This window comes from Cygnus olor, chromosome 4 (assembly GCF_009769625.2).
Source record: "Cygnus olor isolate bCygOlo1 chromosome 4, bCygOlo1.pri.v2, whole genome shotgun sequence".
Classification (NCBI taxonomy): domain Eukaryota; kingdom Metazoa; phylum Chordata; class Aves; order Anseriformes; family Anatidae; genus Cygnus; species Cygnus olor.
This window is the reverse complement of record NC_049172.1, coordinates 19,794,900-19,819,111: the sequence shown is the minus strand read 5'-3', so window position 1 is coordinate 19,819,111 and position 24,212 is coordinate 19,794,900. Positions and strand designations below refer to the sequence as shown.

General features: G+C 37.6%; 1 long non-coding RNA gene across 1 annotated transcript; it reads right to left on the bottom strand.

The window, feature by feature from the left end:
* Nucleotides 1-1,476: 1,476 nt before the first annotated feature.
* On the bottom strand, nt 1,477-23,494 carry LOC121070072. Its single transcript, XR_005819875.1, has 3 exons — nt 23,199-23,494; nt 1,902-1,980; nt 1,477-1,567 (listed from the first exon to the last, which is right to left on the bottom strand). It is a non-coding gene; the product is annotated as an uncharacterized LOC121070072 (long non-coding RNA).
* Between the last annotated feature and the right edge of the window lie 718 nt (nt 23,495-24,212).

The window sequence follows — 24,212 nt, the reverse complement described above, 5'->3', positions numbered from 1 at the left end:
GAACAGGCACAGTAGGTGGTCAGAGTGGTTGAATAAGGAATTGCTGACAAACACAAAAAGGAGATGCATGGAAGGTAGAAAAGGGGAGAGGCTACCAATGTGAAATGCAAAAGTATCAGCTAAATTTGAAGCACTGAACTTGAAAATGGCAAGTATGTGAAAGGCAGCAAGATGCAAGAGTTTTTATAGGTACCTCTGCAGCAAAAAGAAGACTTAATTTTGATGAAATGTCATTGATAGTTAAAGTACAAATTGCTATAGGTTATAGTTCCATCCAGCTATTAAACAGCCCCTACAAATTTGAATAGAATGGCAATCAATTATTCATTTAGGGACTGGTTATTGTGAGTGAGTTGTGGGAGGCTTAACTTTTTAAAAGCTTTAACCTTTAGCCTTTCACTTGAATTTTGAAAGCACTGCATTTACTTGAGTTTAAGTTTGATATGAGTTTTGACAGGTTTTTTTAATTATTTACAGATTTATATCATTATTTTAAAAAATCGTATAAAATACAATGTTCAAAAATTCATGACATCCATATAATTTAAAAAGACAAATAATTAATGAAAAAATAGGCAGGGAAATAAGTTACATCTAGCTTTCTTTTTAAAAAATCTTTATAACCTAATTACTCAAAATTCTCCATTCCAAAAAAAACCAAACAAACAAACAACAACAACAACAAAAAAACATGGGATGAATTTTCCACTATGCCCACTGCATATCACCATGTATCCACATGCTCAGCTTCTTTCCACTTATTTAGAAGGATTTCCTTACACTGCAAGCATTCTCATATATCCAATGGTTCTGTCTGAGATTCAGTTGTGCCCCCAAAATCTTTTCTCTAAATGCCACGAAGCATTGTTAAAATTGGCACTAAGACTAATCTGGCACACGTCAACACCAAATGTCATAGCTGCACATAGCTGGCCTGTAAATAGTTCCTCAAATGGCATCAGTGTAACCATGGTAATAAAACAAATAGGCTGCCATTAAATATCAAATAAACAGTCTGGAAAAAATGAAATATGCTACATCAAAAAATGCATTTACACTGTTTTGGGTGGGTGTGTGACTTCACAATTTCTAAAAGAAACCCCTCATCACATTCACAGTAACGCATCATACAAAGATATGCCACTAGCTTAAACTATAATCACAATTTTTACTTTTTAAAAAAGAGGTTTTGCTGGCAAGTAGTAGTTATTTTGAGTTGGTGAAGTCCATTGAACTCAGAAAATATGATGTGCTGTCACATCAATAAACAAAAGGTGGTTAGGATTTGATAAAAGTGTTGTCCTGAAGTAAGATCACAAATGAGATATGAAATTTAAATGACTTTGATGACAGTTTCTTAGAGGCTTGGCTTTCTATATTAAAACACTGATTTTACAATGGGATGTTGAATGATTTTTATTTTGAGTATTTTTATCTGTCTTAAATAGATAAATAAGAAATCTTTTCTTAAATAACTGGAAGGATGGATATAGGTGTCCACTTTATTTAAAATCAATTTCTTTTTAATGTGAGGTCACTTTCATTGGGTCAGGTTCTAGAGGTTCACCTAGAAAAATAAAGATTAATTATCACTCTAAGATTTGATGTCTTTTCCCACAAGGAAATATGCATAAAATTACGAGCATAAACTTTGGAAGATAAATTTGACATTCAGCATCTAATGAACATCCTGAGGGCAGAGTGTGTGTGGAGGGAACCAGATTTGGATCAACATAGTCAAAGGCACATGCCTCTAGAGCCAAGTCAATTTTGTTTGTTTCACTTCCTAGAAAGTAAAATGGGAAAACAAATATATATTGTGATCAAATGAATTCAAGTTGCTGAATCCCCTCATAGGATTTAGAGAGATCAAGTGAATTTTTATATAACAAAGCACTCACCGTTTTTGACGTAGGCAAAGATCAGATGTCAATCTAGCTAACACAAAGCCAAAGTTTGGGAAAGCTGCAGCTGAAACCACTAGTGAGAAAGAAAAATTTATAATTTGACAGACAATCTCTGATAGATTAATCTTTTGTAAAGTGTGTTAGGACAGTACTACCCTAACCTATGACAAAGCCATTTCTGACAAACAGTGGTGTCCTGTAGAGAGAGCAGAGAATAGGCTGTGTGTTCTTACAGTTGCTTTAGTTCTGACAGTATCACAGTCTGGCTGTGAGCATCCAGCTCTTAATAAAGCTAAGTTTTTACTAATATGTCAAAGTGTGGCAGCTGAAAAACACACTATTCTGTTGTAACTATTGAAATGGTGGTGATCTCTGTCAAAAGGGCAAGGTAACCGCTTTAGATAAATCCACACCAGTGCATCTGATAGAATGTTAAATTAGTATTTCCCCTCTTTGACTGGACAAAGATTGTATTCTCCTCTGTTCTAACTGTGCTGTAAGCCCTTTTTAAACATTTGTCTGCACCCACATTTAAAGGGAAAGTGAGATATAACTGAAGAAATAATTTTAACTACTCCTGGAATTAAATGTATTTTCAACCTAATTGTTTGTGACTGCCTTCTCATACTTACATAATGTTAAACTCACTGTCCTTTTAATGATTCATTTCCAAAGTTGTTGCTACAGGCATTAAAATATCAGTTAACTGCATTTTGGAATGTAGATGAGTTGTGACCTATTTTTTTTTTTTTTCCTCAGTGCCAAAAGCACTGCTTTTCAAAACAAGCTGTATCAAATCAAAGATTTGCTGAAATTTATTAAGGAAAAGCGTTCAGTTCTAACCCATCAATACAAGCACAGTCCTGTAGTTCATGGAAGTGAATACACCACAGTTCATCAGTGAATTTGGTGGGTGTTTTGCTCATGTAAATAATCAACTTTATAGTATGTAAGATTATCACACTGATGTTTCTGTTAAAAGATTTCTCAGCTACTATGGAGAAGTGCTGTCCTTGTCACACAAATGTAGGTTCTGTGGGTACTATTCAGAGATAAAAATAACATTTTTGTCCATTCATTTAAAGCAATAAAAATCCATCAGTGACATTTGTAAGAAATAATTTCTAATCAAGGTCTGCCTTTCAGGCTGAATAATCCAGTAACAGTGATGAATTTACATATCCATGCAGATTAGCAAACTTTACTGACTATTTTGAAATAGTAGTTTCGTGGCTGCGTTGACCCACAGAATGAATAAACTTAACAGCTGAAAGGAAGGTAGTTAAGCACGATGGTATCCAGGAGATCAAGTTTTTCCTCAGGCTTCCTACTGGCAATTTCTGGTAGCAATTCTCTATGCATCAGTTTAGTAATTATAAACATGAGATAAGTATTATTTTATTCTGTTATCCTGTCTTCTCTGTTCAGATTGTAAGCTCTTCAGGACAGAAATGTGTTCATATCTATCCATACACTGTTAGATCCATATATATCTGTACACCATGTCCAAGAACTATGAATAACTCAGCAAGCATGCTTTACTTACACTTGCACTTTAAGAAAAAAGGGAAGAAATACATTAATTAAAATCCTGAAAAAGTGTAGGGATTTGATGTATTAAGTGCAACTGCAATGCATTAATAACTTTAAAGTAGAGTTATAAACATTTCCTGGATGGATTCAGTATTTTTTTTTCTTTATTTCAGAAAGAAAAGAAAAAAAAAAAAAGTACCTCAGTGAAGTAGTTGGAAACACTCTGGAAATCAGTTTTTCCAGAGACAAGATATTCCTTCCTGCAAAGGTACTATAGTCTTCACTGTAGTTTTCTGAGTTTTGTGTAAAAGTGACATTTGCCACTGTACTCTTAGGAGGTAATCTAATCCACAAAAAGCGATACTGCACACTAATATTAAGATACCACAGTATACTGTTGTCTGGATTTCAGCTTGATTGATCTTAGGCTGCTAAACTTTTGTAATGAGATATAAGCAAAAACATTCAGAGGAAAGATATCTGTAAGAAATTTGACTCCTCAATGCTAGAAAACACCACCAGTCATCTAGGGCAAAAAGAAAAATACATACCCTTTCCCTTTTCGTATGAGTAATGATGGTACCAGTTATCTCATTTATTATACTTCCAAATGTTTATAAGTTATCATAACTGTGAGGTATTGAGATGAGCTGTAGAATTTTTGTATTGATTAGGAGAAAAATAGTAATCCTAGACAAAGTACAACCATCCAGAATCAATGGTGATGTGGAATTCCATAGCCAATCTTCATAAAATTTGTGATGTATCATAATGGTTCCATTATAATCCATTGGTATACTTGTATCAGACTTGCTTTCAGCCAAGAATTATGTTTTGTCTTATGTATACAGATAATTTACATAATATTACCACATATGACACCCAATTTGCCATTTCTCATTAAATATATAATATATATATATTACATAAATATATATAGTATATAATTGGAGAGCTGGACAATTGCCAAATATATGAAATTTAACAAGATCAAGTGTTGTATTCTGTACCTGGGAAGAGGCAACCCTGGCTGTACATACAGACTGGGGGATGAGAGTTAAACATGAGCCAGCAGTGTGCCCTGGCAGCCAGGAGGGCCAACCATACCCTGGGGTGAATCAGGCCCAGCACTGCCAGCTAGGAAAGGGAAGGGATTGTCCTGCTCTGCTCTGCGCTGGTGCAGCCTCACCTCGAGTATGGTGTACACCACAATATAAGAAGGACGTAAAGCTATCAGAGAGTTTCTAAAGGAGGGCTACGAAGATGGTGAAGGTTCTGGAGGCCAAGATGTATGAGGAGCGGCTGAGGTCCCTTGGTTTGTTCAGCCCAGAGCAGAGCAGGCTGAGGGGAGGCCTGAGGGCGGCCTGCAGCTCCCTCACGAGGGGAGCGGAGGGGCGGGCGCTGAGCTCTGCTTTCTGGCGACAGCGACAGGATCCGAGGGAACGGCATGGAGCTGGGACAGGGGAGGGTCAGGCTGGGTGTTAGGGAAAGGTTCTGCACCCAGAGGGTGGTCGGGCACTGGGAGAGGCTCCCCAGGGCAGTGGTCACGGCACCGAGCCTGTTGGAGTTAAAGAAGCATTTGGACAACGCTCTCAGACACAGGGTCTGATTTTTGGGTGTTCCTGTGTGGAGCCAGGAGTTGGACTGCACGAACTTACTGGATCCCTTTCAACTCAAGATATTTTATGATTCTATGAACAATCCTTTGAGAACAACTACCTGTTACATATACCATAAAAACAGTTAAACGTGACAGCTTCTACAATCATTTTCACATTATACTTGAGTTCAGTAGTTTGTAGTAAAAATGGTAAAAATACAGTTATGATCATTCAGAATCAAAACAAGTTAATCAAAAGAATTTTCTTTGGAATTCGGAGAATTATAATAAGCGGTTTTGTATCTGTCTCCAGCCCCTACACATTCTATTCAACCTGCAGCTATTTTTCTGTTCAGTAGTAGTAAACAAAGAATAAAAATATCTGTCAAAAATGGTTCTCTTAAAGACCTGTCATTACAGGAGATTCTGCTGAAATCCCATATAACTCAGAACAGGCCCTCAAAGATCAGAATTTTAATAAGGGAACTGTAAATAAAACTTCAGTTAACTTAGTATTATACCTTGTTTTGTTCTGTCCATACTCCGTCTTGCTTCTGAAACCTTTTCCAACATTGTATACACAATTTTTTCTGCCTTCTGGACATATTACTTCCAGACACATCTGGTAATATGAGACTCGAAGATACTGTGCATGTGCTTTGCATATTAAGCCACGATTGTTCTACTTATCAGTATTTCTAGAGGCTTGAACAAATATATGTCATGTGAACAAGCCCCTATTAAATCTTGTTTAAACCTGGCATGAAGTTCGGTATCAATATCATTCAGGTTATTCTTAGAATTTGTGTATCAAAATGATTGCAAAATTGAACAGATCCTTCTTAGCCGGCTCAAAAGCAGTCTGTAAAATGAAAACTCTAGTGGGCAAATCTTCCAAACAGAGGCACAGGCAAGAATGAAGTACTACAATCACCATAATAGAAGGAACAAAGATTCCATTACAGTACCACAGAAAGATACAAGGAAGAGAGCCAGAGGGCAGCTAGATGGAAATTTTAACATAAATTTTAACACAAGGTGGGAATATCTGCCAAGAAAGGCAAGACAAGGCAAGATTATGATCTAGCCTTGCAAAAGGCAAATGCCTTTTTGCCTTGCAAAATTATGATCTTACCTTGCAAGGTAAAAAGGTAAAATATGTAGCCAATACAATTAGTCAGAAATTCATAAGTAAAGAATGGTGGAACTATAGCTGAACAGAAATGTTGCTGTTTACCAACACATGCAGAAATGAATAACTTCTGAGGGTCTGAACAAGCTGCTGAGAAGAACAGGAAACATAATGATAAGCACTGAAGTAAAAGGAAATTGATAAATTCAGATATTTGAAGAAATGTCATTAGCCTAAAATATTTACTTGTTATTTGAATTAAAACACTAATATAATTGTGATCTAGACATCTAGTCTTTGTGCAGGGTTAGGGTCCCTAATATGTGACTGCTTATTGCAGAAAGTATAAGATGTTCTCCTTTAATTCCTTTTATATCACCAATATGCAGTGATTCTTTTAACTGAAAAATGAAAACTGTCTTAGCATCTTTTCAGCTTATAAAAACACAGCAATAAATGTGAATTTGTCCAAGACAGTGAAGCAAAACAATTATTATCTACCTAACAGTAACTAGCCCTGGTTGTAATTGGGATTGAGGGTTCTTCCGAAACTAGAGATATTGTAATCATACTATTTAAATCAGCCTTAGAGAAACTTAATATCTACTACAAAAAACAAAACAAACAAACAAAAACTTTTTAAAAAAGATACAATATTTTCATCTGAATGAATAATTCATAATGAATACTATAATTAGCTAACTTGCTTATTTCTTTTTTCTGCTCAAGGTTTGTCCAGGAACAGATTGTCACTTTCACACATTTGGTTTTTATTCAGAATGATTTTTCTTAATTAATCCTTGGGTGAGTAGTTGTTTGTGAAAAGTTATCATGAATATACATTTCTCATGAATTCAAATTACTTTTCTTTAGTGTTTTTTTTTTTTTTTTGTGTGTGTGTGTGTGTATGTGTGGTAAAAGCATTTGGTTTCTTTTTGGGAGAGTAATTTTGTGGGGTTTGTATTGATAAGGATTTTAGGAAAAGTTTTAGGTACCTGTTTCAACACTATATGTATTGCACATACTTATAATTAGCATAATAATATTGTATTACTATATTAATAATTATTAATAACAAACAATAACAAATGTATGATTATACTTATTTCACATAGTTATAATACAGTAACTGCATAGGAATAGATACCTAAATAACTAGACATCAGTGATGAAAAATAAGAAATCTGAGTCAAAGAAAGTTGCTTTGATCACGATTACATTGCAAATAAAGAAAGATGCCTTCTGATTTTGATTATTACAGTTTCTGACCTGCATCCACCATTTTAAACAGTTTGTTCTCTATAAATAGATGGGATGGGTGGATAGATAGATAGAGACATCCCCCCTGCAATCACAGCTGACCTGTGATTTTCTAACACCTTCCCAACCCTACTGCCTTGTTTATGTATTAATGTGAGATTACAAGACTTCACAGGCAGATTAGAGATTAATATTTTGTGGGCATGTAGATACAGATTCACCATATGAACTGCCCAGTATCTACATCAGTGTTTTGTAACTAGTCATCCAGACCTTTTCTTGCTATTGGAAATTCCATGCTAAACTGGGGTGTACCATTGTCACAAAACACTCAACACCGCAGAATCAATGTTAACTACGTTGCAGTACATGACTGCAGCACACTCTGGGTGATTCAGAGGCCCTGCATTTACATAAAAGTAAGTCAATGAAGTTGTCATGAATGTTAGTGTAGGCAATGTTAGATGTATATAAATATATATGCAGGATGAGAAACATATCCTGGAAAACTGCTTAGTTTGGTGAAAAGTCCTGGAAATCATGTAACTACAATGCGGACCACTTCCATCTTCATCAGCAGTAATCTTACACTGAGCTCACTAAATAAGGTTGGACCTTTGCATGTAAATTTAACATAGGATTACTTCATTATTTTTACATAGGGGAATATATTTTTCCAGAAATACAAACTCAAAAGAAGTGGAAACAGTTCCATGACTACAAATGAGTGAATGAAAGTTTTTGTAAACCATGACATTTTAAAGGTAGCCTGTCTCTTCTTGTTTGTCCTTCCCTTCCCTTTTTTATTTTTAAATTCTTATTTACAAAGGTGTTCAGTGTCCTGCTAGCTGTGAGAACAAGACAGGCTGGCAGAGCATTATGCTTTTGAAAGCTGTAAGTACTAAATATGCTCTCATAAGTCTAGAAAATCAATTTATATGTGATTCCAAATGAAAGCATAAGAGTTGGTAGATTTAACTAACAGAGCTATCAGAAATAAAACATTCACTTTTTAAATGTACGTGATTTAAGAGATAAAGCCTGTGTTTACTTTGTAACAGCAATTAAAATAAACCTTAAAATAAGACTGCAAACAATTTTCCAATAGATCTAACTTTTTTTCTATGTGTAATCATGAAGTCAGTAGATATTATATTTTTCTACTGTGCTGCAATGTTTTCTTACACAGTACAAGAGAGACCAAAAGTAAATGTGTAGCTTTAAACCCTGAACTATGTCTGGTAGAAACAGTGAAACAGTGGAAATACCATGTATTTCTTCAGTAAAATAGCACTTTTTTAAGCTTCACGGTACATAAATCACCGGGGATGCTTCTGCAGTGCAAAAAACACCATATGCCATTAATTCATCTCAAAAAAAAAAAAAAAACACCTCAGGAGCATTTAGATTACAATGTGGAATTAAGTTACTTTGGATGTAGCATCCAGCTGGAAGACAAAACTGAGACTGAAGCTTCAGAAAGTGACGTCCCACCTACAGGGTCTGACAAAGGCCTCCCTGGTTCAGTATCTAGGCTGTAATAAGGGCTACATCAAACAGTTCCTGGTACTGAAAGTTCCTGACTGATCCCAATGTGCACTCTGATGGCCAGAGAACTGAATGTGGTGGACTGGAAAAGAAACAACTGCTAAAACACAGCTATACAATGATGGCACTGAGATGACAGCTCCAATTAAGACTGCTGCCAAAATAGTCCTCCGGAGGTTGGATAATTTGCTAGAACTGTTGCTACCCTGCTAGCAAGATCAGTTCAATCTTCTTTTACAATACTGAAACAAAGGCACATTAACATATGGTGCAGATCTGTATTATCTGTGCAATTCTCAGCTTCAAAAAAAAATTAAGTGAACTGGCTTCTGCAATGACTGGGAAATAATGACCTTCATGGATGAGCTTCCCTTTACTGCAAGATTACCTGGTTTAGGTCTGAGACACTCTTCAGAACTACAATAATCAAAAGCCACATCTAAAATACTTCTTTTTCTTCTCTGGAAGAAAACCTTCTCATTCTCATTTGCTAGTACAGGCACAGCTAAGCAGGCTAGTGTATAAAGCAGTTGAAGAAACAAACAGAAAACCTTCAAAAATCTAAAAGAACACACTCTCACTTTATCCCCCCCAACAACAGCATGTCTAAATACCACAGATGTAAGGAGCTTCTACTTAATTGGCGTAACTTAAGACCCATAAAAAATTTGCTAGTAGTCTTTCCTTCTTTCCGTTTTTTTTTAGTAGCTGCACAAATTAATTAAAACCCATCCTGATTGGCATTGACTTTAACTCCTCAGGTTAAAAGAAGTCTGTGGCCACCCCTCCCTCACAATCTTTTATCTAGCTGAAGTTTTGCTGTGCATGGCTAATAACTTCCTCCAATGTTACGAAGACAGCTTTATGCTGTCTCTTTTTGTGAAAGAAGGAACAATTTCTTTATTTAAAATAGTCCCCATAAGCAACATCCTATACCTTCAGAAATTTTCATGTTTACACAATCCCAAGGCTAGCAAGACGACTTGTGAGGGCTGTGACTGTATGTCTTTATAAATGCAAGCAACATATCAGACTCTGTGGGTTCCAAAATATCTCAACATTTTAGAAATTACTTTGCAGCAGCACTTTTTACTTTAATATTAATTTCAGAGCTGTGAAAACCATGTTCCTTAACAAGGGGCCTGGTGACTGGTTCAAAAAATTTATCCAAGTGAGTTGGCATTGTTTGTATTACTTTTTCTTCAGTAAAAATACTTGTCAGGGAACATCCTCTCCCATTTAGTCTTTTATACTTAAGGCTTGGGCAAATTTGGCTAGAATTGGTATCATTATAAGGATATCCTTAAATCCACACATACGTCTGGAGAACTATTCTACATTCACCAACCTACTGTGAATAGGATAGCTGAAAGTTTTGTTTCTTTGGAAAGTTATTTGCACTTATTTCTCCAGATATCATATGTTAACACCTGTCACATTATCAAGTTTGTTTGGTTTTTGCAGCCTCCTAAAAGACTCAGAAAGCAAACAATATTCTTTTGATTGCAGAGGCTGCACAGACATTTTTCCATCTCTCAGCTTTGTGCAAAATCTCAGTATACCCCAGTTTCTTTCTGATAGTGAGGGTATGAAGAGCAGATGGCAGCCTGCCCTTTTCTCATGGCACCGGACCTGCACATCTGAAAACTAGCTGTGTGTGTGCAGAACATCGTGACAAATTCTGTTCATATCTCCCCTCTGTACAGGGGATGCTATATATGGACAGCATTTGTTTAGTTGACTCCTGCTGACCTGTATAGCACTGCAGGCAAGAAACGCTTTTGCCAGCTTGTGGTGAGATAGTAAATTCCCAGTGTGAACATATCTCCTTAAAAACTCTATAATTGTTTGGGGGCAGTAGCTGAACCTTAGTGCAATTATAAGAAGGCATCTGCCCCCTAAGGCATGAGAGACTGACTACTGTTTCTCACTCCCAGTAAGAGTGTCATGTTTGAAGAGTTCTCTGACCCCCAATTCAGGACTCATGTTAGAGGAGCAATGTACATCACAACTGCCAGCCTTGGGATTTTGGTTGACATTTCCATCTTAACGCTATTAATACACTGAGCTTCAAAAGTCTAGGAGCAGGCCTGCGATCCAGACTGCAACCTAGCCCTTTTCTGAGACTGGCACAAGGATTATGTTTTGCAGCACTAATTAAGAATATCTTGGGTGATTAACTCAAAGCACTGCTACGCAACAAAATAGTGTAAGAAATATCTTTCGTTATATTTGAAACTAGCATGTTGTGCATCGTAGCATGTTAACAAAACCAGCTGTACTGACACCCCCCTGGTGTCTGTAACAGCCATGCCAATACAAAAGTATGGTGTGTAGGGGAGGTTGTGTTGCTGTGGCAGCTGGAAAGGTTCTCCTGGCAGCCTATGCTGCATCTCCAGCAGGAGCTATGCCAGCGTAGCTATACTAGGAGCAGCTTTGTAATGCAGATGTGTTCTGAAGTATCAATGGAGCATAATGCCTGGAAATGGAAAACCTTCTGAAGTTGGTACTGTTGCTGGCAGAAGAGGGATGCTTTGTGTTTTAAATAATATTAATTCTTTGCCAGAAAATGTGGAGCCATGGAAATGACATTGCAGGGCATGCTGGTACAAGCCTCTTGGGCGTTGTGCAATTCCATCCAGATACCATACCTACTGGACAAGTTCACTTTGCAGGGTATGTATGGGGGTGTATATTTGTTTAGGTGCCTTCTGTTTTGGACCCAAGGCAGGGATATTTGCACCATATGGTCTTCTGAAGTCCTCAATAAGACTACAGTTTGGCAGCTGTCCCTTTCTCATTTCCAGAGCTCTTTAAAAACTTTAAAGGAACCTGATACTATATTTCAGATGGTGACAAGGAAAAAAAAAAAAAAGAGTAAGGAAAGAGTTCATCATATTTCATCATAAACATGGGGAAACCATGTCTGAATGCTGTTCACCAGAAGGCTGAAAAGCAGATTAGCAAATCTGCAAATTAGCACTGATGTTGAAAACACTGATAAAAAAATCAATCAGAAAATTATCTATCAATATGGATCAAAGACTTAAAACCTTACAGCCACAATATGAAACATATGCATGCCAAAAAGATATATTTGAAATGACAGTACTTATGAAGTTCCTGCCTCAGTCCTAAGACACAGACCTGGAAGATGGGCAAACGTAGGTAACAATGCAAAGCCTTTAGCTTCTTTTCAAAAGGGGTAATCTGCAGTTTCATCTGAAGATTAATTTACAACAAATAAACACCACGATTTCTGAGACAAGATGGGAGGATAGGAAAAATTATTTTCTTTCATCCAGGCTTCTTTCCCATCTTCAGCACGCAGGGCAAATCCCCAACAATCTACGTAACATAGTTCACACTACTAAGAGCCAGTTAAATTTTTACAGGGTATACGAAGAGCATGGAAAACTGGAGGCCTATTTCAGACTAAAGGCATTGAAAGGTTGAGAGCTGACAGCCACCTTGCATGGTGTACTTGTGCTGAAGTGGAGCAGGTGCATGGCCTAGCCTCAGCTCAGACATAAGGGATGAAGTAGCAATGTTCCACATACAGGAAGGAAAACCACCTCAGCTGAGTGTACACTAGGGAATATACTCTGTTATCATTTGACATAATTTACTGTCTCCAAATAGAGAAATCCCTCTGCTCTTCCAAATCCCACCTCTTAGCTCATATACAGAACAGATTCAATATGGGAAACAATATGGGGTCATAGAAAAGATGTTGCAACTTGCCCACTTTACCTTGTATATAACATACAGGCTGGAAGAGCAAATTAAATTATTGTTATGAGATTTCTTACCACTGTGCATAGTTTGATTGGCTTTATTGCCTCCTCCATTATGTTTCTGTATGTCTTGCTTTGCTACAGTGTATTGTACGTTCCTAACACACAGGCGAGGCAATTTATTTGGGGAGGGCCAGGACATGGACATGTCAGATGGGACATTGTCAACTAGGAGTACCAAGATTTATGGGGTCCACAGACACAGCAACTGAAACTAAATGCCATTCAGATCCCTGACTAGTAAAATACCCATTTCTTTCAGCTAATTACATAGTGTATATAAATACAAGAGACTTGATTAAAAAGAAAATTGTACTCCCACTTCTACTTACAGATGTGAAATAAAAATAAATTATTTTAGTCATTTCTCCATGAGTGCCCAAGACACCACACTTCTAATGAGCATATGTAACTTGCAAGCCACATATTGCCAGTAAGATCCTTTTCTTCGTACTGCTGTTATAGCTGTAGAAGCCCAAGAGGACAACGGACACCATAGAACATGGCTGTCTGAAGATAAGCATTTCTAAAACTGTTTAGGAAGTTTAAGATATTCTTCTATCAGGTGTTTTTTTTAAGTTAGTGAATGAATACACGGTATTTAGCACTTTATAGACTACACATACATTAACAATCTATTTGATACAAGGCTATTATTTCTACGCATCAGAATTACATGCTGAAGAAACAGGCTGTGAAATATTGTCAAGGATTTTGTTGTTTGGGTTTTCAGATGAAAAACAGAAGTACATAGTCTTTTTCTCGACTATGGCTTTTTTGCACCAGTATCTAGCTGAAAAAATCGAGAACAGCATTTTTCCAACTGCTGCATGTGATTTTCTAGAGCTGCTTTGGTCCACATTTTGACATCCAGAGTCTTAAGAGGAGGATGAGTGTGAGCGTAGGTCTCAGCAGTACCGGAAATTGGTGGCCAGTCTTGCCACAGATCACTTGCAAAAAAATCAAGTTTGGACAGAAGCATGATATTGGAGTTCAAGTGTTGGTGAGGGTGAAAGCATGTACAAAAAACATTGTCATAATCTCAAAAATAAGCATTTGAAAAACAGTGAAAGAAATGTAAATTATTTTCCAAAGAATGAGATGTCATGATTTTAAAACAGCAGGTTACCAATAACCTCTGACTGAAAAAGTAATATTCTAATCTGTACATACCTAGGAAGAATAATAAATCTATTCTGCCTGTTCACGCTTGTCTGGAGTAGTTCTCAGCAGCCCCAACAAAAGGGATAATGTTCTCTAATGATTTCTGGATCCCTGTCCTCATCTTTGCAGAGGTGCTTTACTGTTTTGCTGTAGGAACCCACACTTTGGCTTCTGCTAGTAACTCAATGCCTGACCTGTGTTTTATTAAAAAAAAAAAAAAAAAGTGTTAAAAACCTGTATGTTTGTTTTAGAAAAAAAATGTTTTATTAAAAAAAAAAAAGAGTCAAATCAGATCCTGTGAGGCAAAGTCTTGGCAAGATTTATTAAATTATCTTGTCACTTCATTCTTCACTGTTAAGAAAGTTCCAGGTGGAAGACCTGGAGGGTCTTCAATCCTTTGCAAGGGATTTCTATTCACTGTGTAACTCAGAATATATGTAACTGGTTTCTCAGTCTGCCTGTAGAGCAATTGGTAGCACTTCACAACTTCTGATCTTGTAGGCAAAGGAAAGAGTAAAAGGATGAGATAACACTGCTGTCCTGTTCGGCCCTGTCTGTGCACAAGGACAGCATGTTTTGCTCTCTATTCATATCAAGCCTAATGATCATGTCTAATTATAAAGAAAAATAACTGTGTAACTGTCCTTAGACCACAGCTAATCTTTGCTTCTGTATGATTCAGTATAACAACAATTTAGCTTTAGTAGTCATTGCCAAATCTGCAATCCTATGTATTCTAGCTGTCAGTCTTTGAGCGAGTCTTGCCCTTTGGGCACTAACAACACTCTATGGTCTGCTGCTACTAGGCAGTCATTTCTTATCTTAGCCAGACTGTATAACAGCCTGAAAAAGTTATCAGATCAGATAAATAAGAAAGTTCAAAAGTAGTTGAAAACTACATGAAATACATCACACAAAGGCACTGGTAATGCCAATGTTCTTTGTGCATTTATAGATGACCTAATGCTAAATCTGCTGAAATGAAATATTGAAGTTCTTGTGTACCGAGAGAAAAACTACAAGACCCCAGGGGAAGGAGAAAAAAGCCAAGCAATTCCATTATTGTCTGACATGTGGGACAGGATCTTAATAGAGTTGGAGAAACTGCAAAGAAATCCTGCTTTTTGTTGTTGTTTTCCTTTATTTTTCTAAAAAAAGACCTGTGATCAAGGCAAGGAAATACTTTGCTTCTCTTAGAAAGGGCTTTTATGCAGAGAGGTACAGAAGTCATATAATGTAAACCAAGACTGCATTTTACATGTAGGAAATATAAATTAAGCTAAATCCATGTTATAAAAACAAAAATCTCAGAAAAAAATCTCTGGGTGAAACCTTGCAACACTGAAGATGATGATGAATAAGTGCTGATGTTTCCGTGGAGGTGATAATGTCGTTCTAGTTCTTCAGTGTTGTTTTGTTTTGCTTTGTGTTTTTGCTATTTCCCTGTTGGATACATTAAATTGGTATAAAACAGTATATTGTGAAGAACAAAATTACCATCTTTATCAAATGAGATGCTCTTTATGCAGAATTAGCAATATGCATAATTTATGTTCTTTCCTTCTTGTGTTTCTTTTTTTTTTTTTTTTTTTCCCAATGCTGAAAAAGTAATATTTAGTTGTGATAAAAGATTTAAAGCTAAATGTTCCAGATTTACTTTGTTTTTCTGGTTTCCTATGTGGATTTCCCTCTCCCCCTAAATTTCTAGATGAACTTTATTTAGGATAAGTTATTCAGTAGGAAGACGACCTATTCTCCTTAATCACCAGTGATAGGACCCATGGGAATGGCGTCAAGCTGAGGCAGGGGAGGTTTAGGGAAGTGATTGTCCCTCTGTACTCGGCTCTGGTGAGGCCGCACCTCGAGTACTATGTTCAGTTTTGGGCCCCTTGCTACAAGAAGGACATGGAGGTGCTCGAGAGAGTCCAGAGAAGGGCAACAAAGCTGGTGAGGGGTCTGGAGAACAAGTCTTACGAGAAGCGGCTGACGGAGCTGGGATTGTTCAGCCTGGAGAAGAGGAGGCTCAGGGGCGACCTTATCGCACTCTACAGCTGCCTTAAAGGAGGCTGTAGGAGGTGGGGACTGGTCTATTCTCCCACGTGCCTGGTGACAGGACGAGGGGGAATGGGCTCAAGTTGCGCCAGGGGAGGTTTAGGTTGGATATTAGGAAGAACTTCTTTATGGAAAGGGTTGTTAGGCATTGGAATGGGCTGCCCAGGGAAGTGGTTGAGTCACCATCCCTGGATGTCTTTAAGAGACGTTTAGATATAGAGCTTAGTGATATGGTTTAATGGAGGACTTGTTAGTGTTAGGTCAGAGGTTGGACTCGGTGATCTTGGAGGTCTCTTCCAACCTAGATGATTCTGTGATTCTGTGATTGCTGTTTCCTGGCAGGTCATGGGAAGAAGATTGGCTGGCTTGGGGGAGCTTATGTACACGTGGCTTTTAGGCTGCAGCCAAAATGTTCCTCTAGATCTGGAAGTTTAAAGAGGGTTGCAGTCTCCAAGCTCAGATACAACTACATATTAGTCTGGCGCAACTGATTGTAGTGTTCCTTGCACTAGCTGTTCCTTCACCCCCTCTTCAGAGACAAGGACATGCGTCTCTTTCATGCTCCTTTGTTAGTAAACAAACCAGGATAGATTAAAGCCTCTTTCTTCAAGTCAGTAAGATACTGGGCTACAAAGATAGTGAAGGGCCTAGAGGGGAAGACGTATGAGGAGCGGCTGAGGTCACTTGGCCTGTTCAGCCTGGAAAATAGGAGGATGAGGGGAGACCTCATCGCGGTCTACAGCTTCCTCATGAGGGGGAGAGGAGGGGCAGGCGCCAATCTATTCTCTTTAGTCACCAGTGATAGGACCCACGCGAACGGTGTCAAGCTGAGGCAGGGGAGGTTTAGGCTAGACATCAGGAAGAGGTTCTTTGCTGAGAGGGTGGTCGCACACTGGAACAGGCTCCCCAGTGAAGCAGTCACTACACTAAGCCTGTCTGAATTTAAGAAGTGTTTGGACTGTGCACTTAGTCACATGGTCTGAATTTTTGGGTACACCTGTGTGGTGCCAGGAGTTGGACTTGATGATCCTTATGGGTCCCTTCCAACTCGGGATATTCTATGATTCTGACTCGAATGTGAGGAATTAGTTCACCTATGTTCCACTTCTAGATGTGCATATGAATATTTGTTACTTTGAGCCATTCTTGACTGGACATTTTTTGTAATACTTAGGTTATATGATTTTTTGCTAATAGCAGCAGCTTTAGGGAATACCTATTTGCTAAAAACTGGCTGTATGATTTAATGAGTACTTGTTCAGTTGATTAATTTTACATTTTTAAAGTGAAAGAGAAAAGATGGCATAGATAGAAATTATTACTATAGCGTTTATTTACTGCATTTAAGCTGTTTCCATCTGCAGTGCGTTGCAGGGTTTCTCACCTCCCAGTATGAATAATTACGAGAAGACAGAAGTTGAAAAATAAAATGAAATCATGCCAGGTTGCAGGCTACAGCTCTTACCAGTGCTAGAGGGAACTAGGATCTTAGGGCTGGGACTGAGCCTCAGGAAGAGGAGATGAAGAGCTACTCAACAGTAATGAGCCACTTTAAGTATTATGATTTGAACACATCTTCTGGAAAGATTCAGAACATCATTTTATACTATCTTTGATGTGCGTGCACATTGTTAAGCCACACGAGAATTGTCCATCAGAAGATGGAGACATACAGTCAGCACCACTGTCACTGTCAGCGAAACCAAAGTCTATGGAAGAAAGGAATTGTGTCAAAAGCCCTGAGATCCTCAAGCACAAAAAGGATCTTTTACACTGCTGTAATGGATGAAAGATTTAAGTCATACCTCAGATAACATACCTGCCTCTCAGCATAGTAAAGTGCATTATTCCTAGGCCATAGGAGAAAACTGTAAGGTATGACTACTTTGTGGGCCCCTTTTTTTCTTCATAACATACATGGTAATACAAGAAATGTTAAATGTAAACTTCAACTTCTCAGAAAGTAGTAAATTATTATTTTTCTTTTTAAGAAGGCCATGGTACATACCACTGATATGCATGAGCTTTACACTATCAACTACTTGTATCTAGACTGTACTCAAATACTTAAGGACATCTAAGATACTCCAGTTGTGGAATTCCTGTGAAAGCCCATCCTTGGTATTCCAGTTTAGCCTCTGTCTCAAAACCAGGTAGGCAAGTTTGAGAAGCACATTTTCATTCTGAATGTCCTGATCCAAATAAAAATAAATTAATAGTAAATTTTAAACAGCACTAAAAATGGGGTCTACAATCATAGTGTTAACTCTAGACACCAAACATAGAAAACAAATTTTAAGAGCAAGCATTTGTTACAGTGATAATGTCTGGAAAGTATGCTAGATATTTCAAACAAATGCCATCATGCAAACTCTAAATACAAATCTCCTTATACAATAACAATTCCTGTTTTTATGTAACTTTAGTCTAAATATACATGCACATTTTCAAGTGTTTTCTAATTTTGAACATTTGTAAGGAACCTAATACATTGATACTAAAGGATATGCAGGCAGGCTCATCACGATCCCTTATCCAAGGAGACCAAATATTCATAATGAACACTGGACCTGTAACTTCTATTAGCCTTAAAATATCCAGTCAGAGTTGGGATTTTTGACAGTTGGAGTGCACTTTCTTTTTGGATTAAAATTGGCAATACAAAGGTGGTCTTCCCAAGGAGATTTTAGGGGTGCTCAATTCCTCAGGCTTTTAAGATCTGATGCTAAAAACAAATGGCAGAGCACAGAGGGCGCTATATACCACAGCACACAATTTAAGAATCACTGGTACTGGGGCTACATTTACCTTTTGAAATTTAGCAATGCCACAGCTTTGAGGAGGTGCGCTAGAAGCTATGAAATTTTAAATATAAAACAATCATAAAATCATAGAATCCTTCAGGTTGGAAAAGACCTCTAAGATCATCTGTTCTACCCTTTAACCTAGGACTGCCAAGTCCACCACTAAACCATAAATCATAACAGGCTAAATATTACAGACTAAATTTGTGTATACACATCTGCAATATTCTCACAAATGGAAGCTGACATAATTTAATGTCGGAAGGTCTATGAAAAAAAGAGAATCAACAGCACATCTGAATCAAATTGCAATATTGATTTTTCTGAACACAGCCACACATCTATTCTCTTAGTATGACATCAGATAAAGACATGACACTTGCACTTAAAGTTTATATTTGATACTCTCCATACTGAAAACATTTTGCAGAAAACATTTTGAAAAAATACCATGTGGCCTTCAAAATGCTGATACTTTTTCCACTGATCCTTTTTTTTCTTCACTAAATACAAAGTGTTTGGATTAAAAAGATGACTTGGCAGTCCTTTCTTCAAGAGATTGTTGGTTATATACCTTTGTCTATTTTGGTCAAGGTAACCGTTCAGAAAGTGCAAATGCTCAAAGAGTGATTAATAGAAAATCTGGTATTCTGGTCACGTTCTCAGTAAATGATATGGCACAACTGAGATCCCATGAATTCAGGCTTCATCTTGCATCTAGATTTTGAGAGACCTAACTTGAGCAAACCAGAAACTCATAAAATGGGGCAAGACAGCTCTGCTGAACCAGACTTTTCAGCTTAGAAGTCAAGTGGAAAAAACTCTATTAGGTCAACACATAGCAGCTGCGTTTGTAAAGTAGGACAACTGATAAAGCTGTAGGCAAAAGCAAAACTAAGAGAGCTGGGTCTTTTCAAGACTGAGAAAAAGTGTGGTATGTCTGTTAGCACAAACTGTGAACTAGGAAGACCTGGACTGATAGAATTACTAAGAATCAAATTTAGAAGTGCTGAACTTGAGATGGAGAAATGGTGCCTTTTCTACATTACAATTTTCTCCTTCTGTTACGTTTCATATCTGTGACAGCATTCCTATTTTTATGTGGATATATGTGATTCTGGACTTTGATCACTCTAATTAAACTCAGACTTTGAATTTCAAGGATTTATGTGCTATTTTCAGGCACCACTGGCATTCATCAGAAACCATGCAGCAACCAAAGAACTTTTGCTTAAAACATAAATAACAAACCTACATTCAGTTCTACCTAAAGAGGCAACAGTTTGCCTTTCTCTCAAAGAGTGCTGTAGTAATCATCTGACCTCCAAAAACTAAACCTGGGCTGATTTTTTGAGATTAAATGCAGAACCTGCAGAAGCGTAAGTGGCCATTTTGCAATATTTGGGAAAGCTCAGTTTGGCTGCTTTGGGACGTTTGGCTAGTTTGAGAAGTGGACTAGGAAGGTAGAGACTAAATGTCTTAACTCTTATGACAGTGCAGGGTTAGAGAAGGTTAGTCTGAGAGTAATGGAGAGGATAGAAGAGGCAAGATAAAAATGACCCCTTGGAGTTTAAGAGGGAAGCTGTACTCTTTTGAAGATGAGGAGAACAGGAAAATAAAATTCTGCTTTAGGGTTTTTGAGTGAAATGGAAGAAAATTTAACACTATAAAATCTGTATGTTTTTGGTTCCTGCTGTCTGATTCATAAGACATTTGCAGTATGATTCTCCCCCTTTTGGTGGAGAATACAAAGACTCTTTCAGAACTACAGAACAGAAACACTGTCAGACGCAGTGCTGGAAGCTGTCCAAAAAACCTGTGATAATACTCTGTAACAAAGACATGACTGAATCACTAAATATAACAAAGAGCAAGAGGAAACCTAGCATTCCTGGAAACAAATGGCTTTTTTTTTTTTTTTTTTTTTTTAGTATTTCTGTTATTCATTAACTTTCAGTACATTGATAGATAACTACCTTTGCAGTTCCTTTAAGACAAAAAATCTACTATAAGTAGTGTTATATTTCTAAACTATAGCAAGCAGAAAGCATCCAACTGAGTATTGATTTTATTGGACGTCAGGACTAAAACCTGCTTTCAGATGGAAGTAAGGAATGTGAGCTTGGAGTCACATGCATGGGCTGTTTGACAGAATGACGCGATAGATACGTCCTTCAGTTGCTATGGTGATGGCTCATCTGCTTATATGTCCAAGAAATAGGGTTTTTCATTATTTTTTCTAAGAAGAAGTACTGCTAGCTCATAACACCAACGTGATTTGTTTTTGCACTACAGCATAGCTACTGCAAACACCATTGCTTGGTTTTAATTTGGGCATGAAATTAATATCCTAAAGCAAATATATGAACAAATAACTTTTTTTATCCTCTACTATTTACTCCTGTAGTGCTTTTCACCACAGCAACTGTTTATCTCTTCAGTGAACCTGCAATAAATTGGATTTCTGGAATAACTGGCACAAGGTCCCAGTGTACTATGGTAACTTTAATAAATTTTATTTCAAAGTGGGATCTATTTTTTTTTCTAACTCAAATAATCCAGATATTAGAGCTGAACAGATTTTAGCAGGGTTTTCTATTTACAGTTTCTATTTATATAGTTCCCTGCATATTTAAGTGAATTCAGTTGTGGTCTATTCTATATCTATCTATTTTCTTCAAGTGCTCTGTGACAAGTCTCTATTAGTGGCAATGTTTACAAGAAGCTCATATGAAAAATGTACATTTGAAGTTCCTGAAAATAGCATTTTTTTTAGCGTACACAGGGAATATTTTCATTAGAAATGCTGCATTCATAATCCAGGACCAGCAATACCAACATGTGACTAATCAGATCAATTTCACGTTCAGAAACAACTGTTTGGTAGCACTTGATATATTAAATATTCTATTTGAAATGCAATACTATGTTTACTTAAGAAGTAGCAAAAGCAGTGGAAGAATTTTAAATAATAAAGCCAGAGGAAATTGTGTTCTCTCTGCATGTGTTCCAGAAATTAAAAAATATATATATTAAAAAATCCTCAGTTAAAATTCTTTGTAGATATGTCATACATACTGTAATTAAATTAGGAGTCATATCATTTTAATACTCCTCATACAGTTTCAGAAATCAAAATAAAACAAACAGCATGAACAACATGATATGGAAAGTGCTACAGAAATTACAGACATATCTGTGGGGCATTGGAGCCATGCTCTCATTCAACTCATTCAAAATCAGAATGCATGACCATGTAATTGTATAAAATTCAGTAAAGGACTCCATAAACTCCAAAAGGTAATTTTGTAGATTAGGATATCAATAATTGCATTATGACACTTATTTCTAGATGTCCCCTTGATAGGTATACCAGATAGAAAAACTAAGATATCTGAAAATACCTGCAAGCCAGCAAGCAGCCTCACACCTGGAGGTACCTGATGTAGGATAAGCCTGTTTGCTTTGTATTAATTATGATATTTGTTTTGAATGATTAGTCCCCCAACTATATTGCATTATAAAGCATGCTATAAATGGCCTTTGTTACAATAATGCATAGCTACATGCTTTAAATAGCAAAATTATTCCTTGATATCAGAAGATTTATTTTTTTTTTAATGAAAAGTGAATGCATGAATTCTTGCAAAGGCCTGTGAACATGAATCTCCTAGTCATCATCTTAAATACTGAGATACTTCCTCATGTGATTTCTACAGACAGTCCATTTTATTATAATGATGGTTCTGAGGTAGCAGAAGATACAACAGCTTCTTGAAAATAGTAATGGTAATGTCACACAGAATAAAGCAATCACTAGGATTTTTAAGAGCAACTAAGGATATTCTCCCAGAGCCATTCCCACAGCAATGCATCTGTGCAAATTCTATAATGTGGTAGGCTGTCCTAGGCGTTGGATAACTTCTTAGTCTTACTTCCTAGTTTATCAGTTATGTTTAAGATAAATTAGTCTGTTGATAAATTTGGGCTTTGCTTTCCTTTTCACCACAGATTTCTAAGTGCTGGTATAAGGTTTATAATATAAGACTGCTAAGAGCATGTTCTTTCTGCAGAATCTAAATTAACCACAGGTGAATTAATCATCTACTGAATACTTAAAGCAACCATGTCCCACACTACAGTTCCTACCAACTCACTCATCTTCACATCACACTAACTTCACATCTAAATTTACGTGAGCAAATTTAGCTGCTTAAATGTCCCTTGCCATTTAAACTGTCTATCTCATGCAGAACAAGGACTCTGCCAATATAGACGTCTAGTCTGAGTTGAACCATCTTTTGTGTCATCACTGTCTAAATTTCACCTGGTAGTCTAGAAGCAAAGTTTACAATCTGACAGGCAGGCTCTCCTAAGCGAACAAAATATCAACACACTCACCTTGTTTGCTGATGTAGCAGATGTTGCTGATGCTTCAGGTACCTGAGGGTCATCTACAGTATTGCTTGCCAGTGCTCAGAGGATTCATGCCTGATTCCAAGTGGTGACGTTTTGGTTTCTAATCTCACCTTGCTTCCTGCTTTAGCTGAGGTGAAGTCAGTCACTGCTGCCTCATCGCAGTGCCTCTGGGCTGCAGCAGGAGCAGGTGTGCTGCTTGGCCTGACATGTTTTGCCTGAAAGAAAATGCTGGACTTTAATTGAAAATTGCCTTCCTATTTGTCTTCCATAACAGACTGGTCTTATCCACTTTTTTTGTGATCCACATGCTTGTCAAGCAGCAGCCCTCCCCTCAGACCTCACAGAAAATTTCAGTAAATAAGCCACTGCCAAGCCTGTGGTTTGATCATGCTTACGCACTTCTCCATGGGCTGCTCTCCTTACTTACCACTTCTCTTCAGCAGATGCTCGTGAATGCACAATAACACGTCCTGATATTTTTCTGTTTTGTGCAAACAGCGGCTCTACCGGAAACCGCCTGGGAACATTTCTGCAACCATCTTAGTCAAGGTAAAAAGTAACAGCTCAGAAAAATGGCAGAGCCATCTGAAGTGCAAATGTATGGGACAATAGTGGAACCAGGCATCTGGACAGAGGGCACTGAATTCCTCTTAAAAGACAGAGAGTGTTGAATTAGTATTAAAAGATAGTCATCTGGCAGGGGGCTATCAAGGTAGGTCTGGGCCCAGGCCCCTGAGGTCAGCCATTTTGTTGGCCATAGTGACAGAGGCTCCTGGCTGCAGAGGCTGAGCTGTTTATCCCTTCCAGGAACTCTGGTTAGGTAAAGCCGGCCCTCCTGAATACCCTCAAACTGTCAGGACTTTCTGAGGGCCTGAAGTAGCTTGTACACTCGCCATGTGTGGCTGGCGTGGGTTGTGGTTGGAGCTCGTGCCATGTAGCTGAGGCACCAGTTGTCATCCAGAAACGTGGTGAGAGACTTCCAGGGGTGGAGGTCTG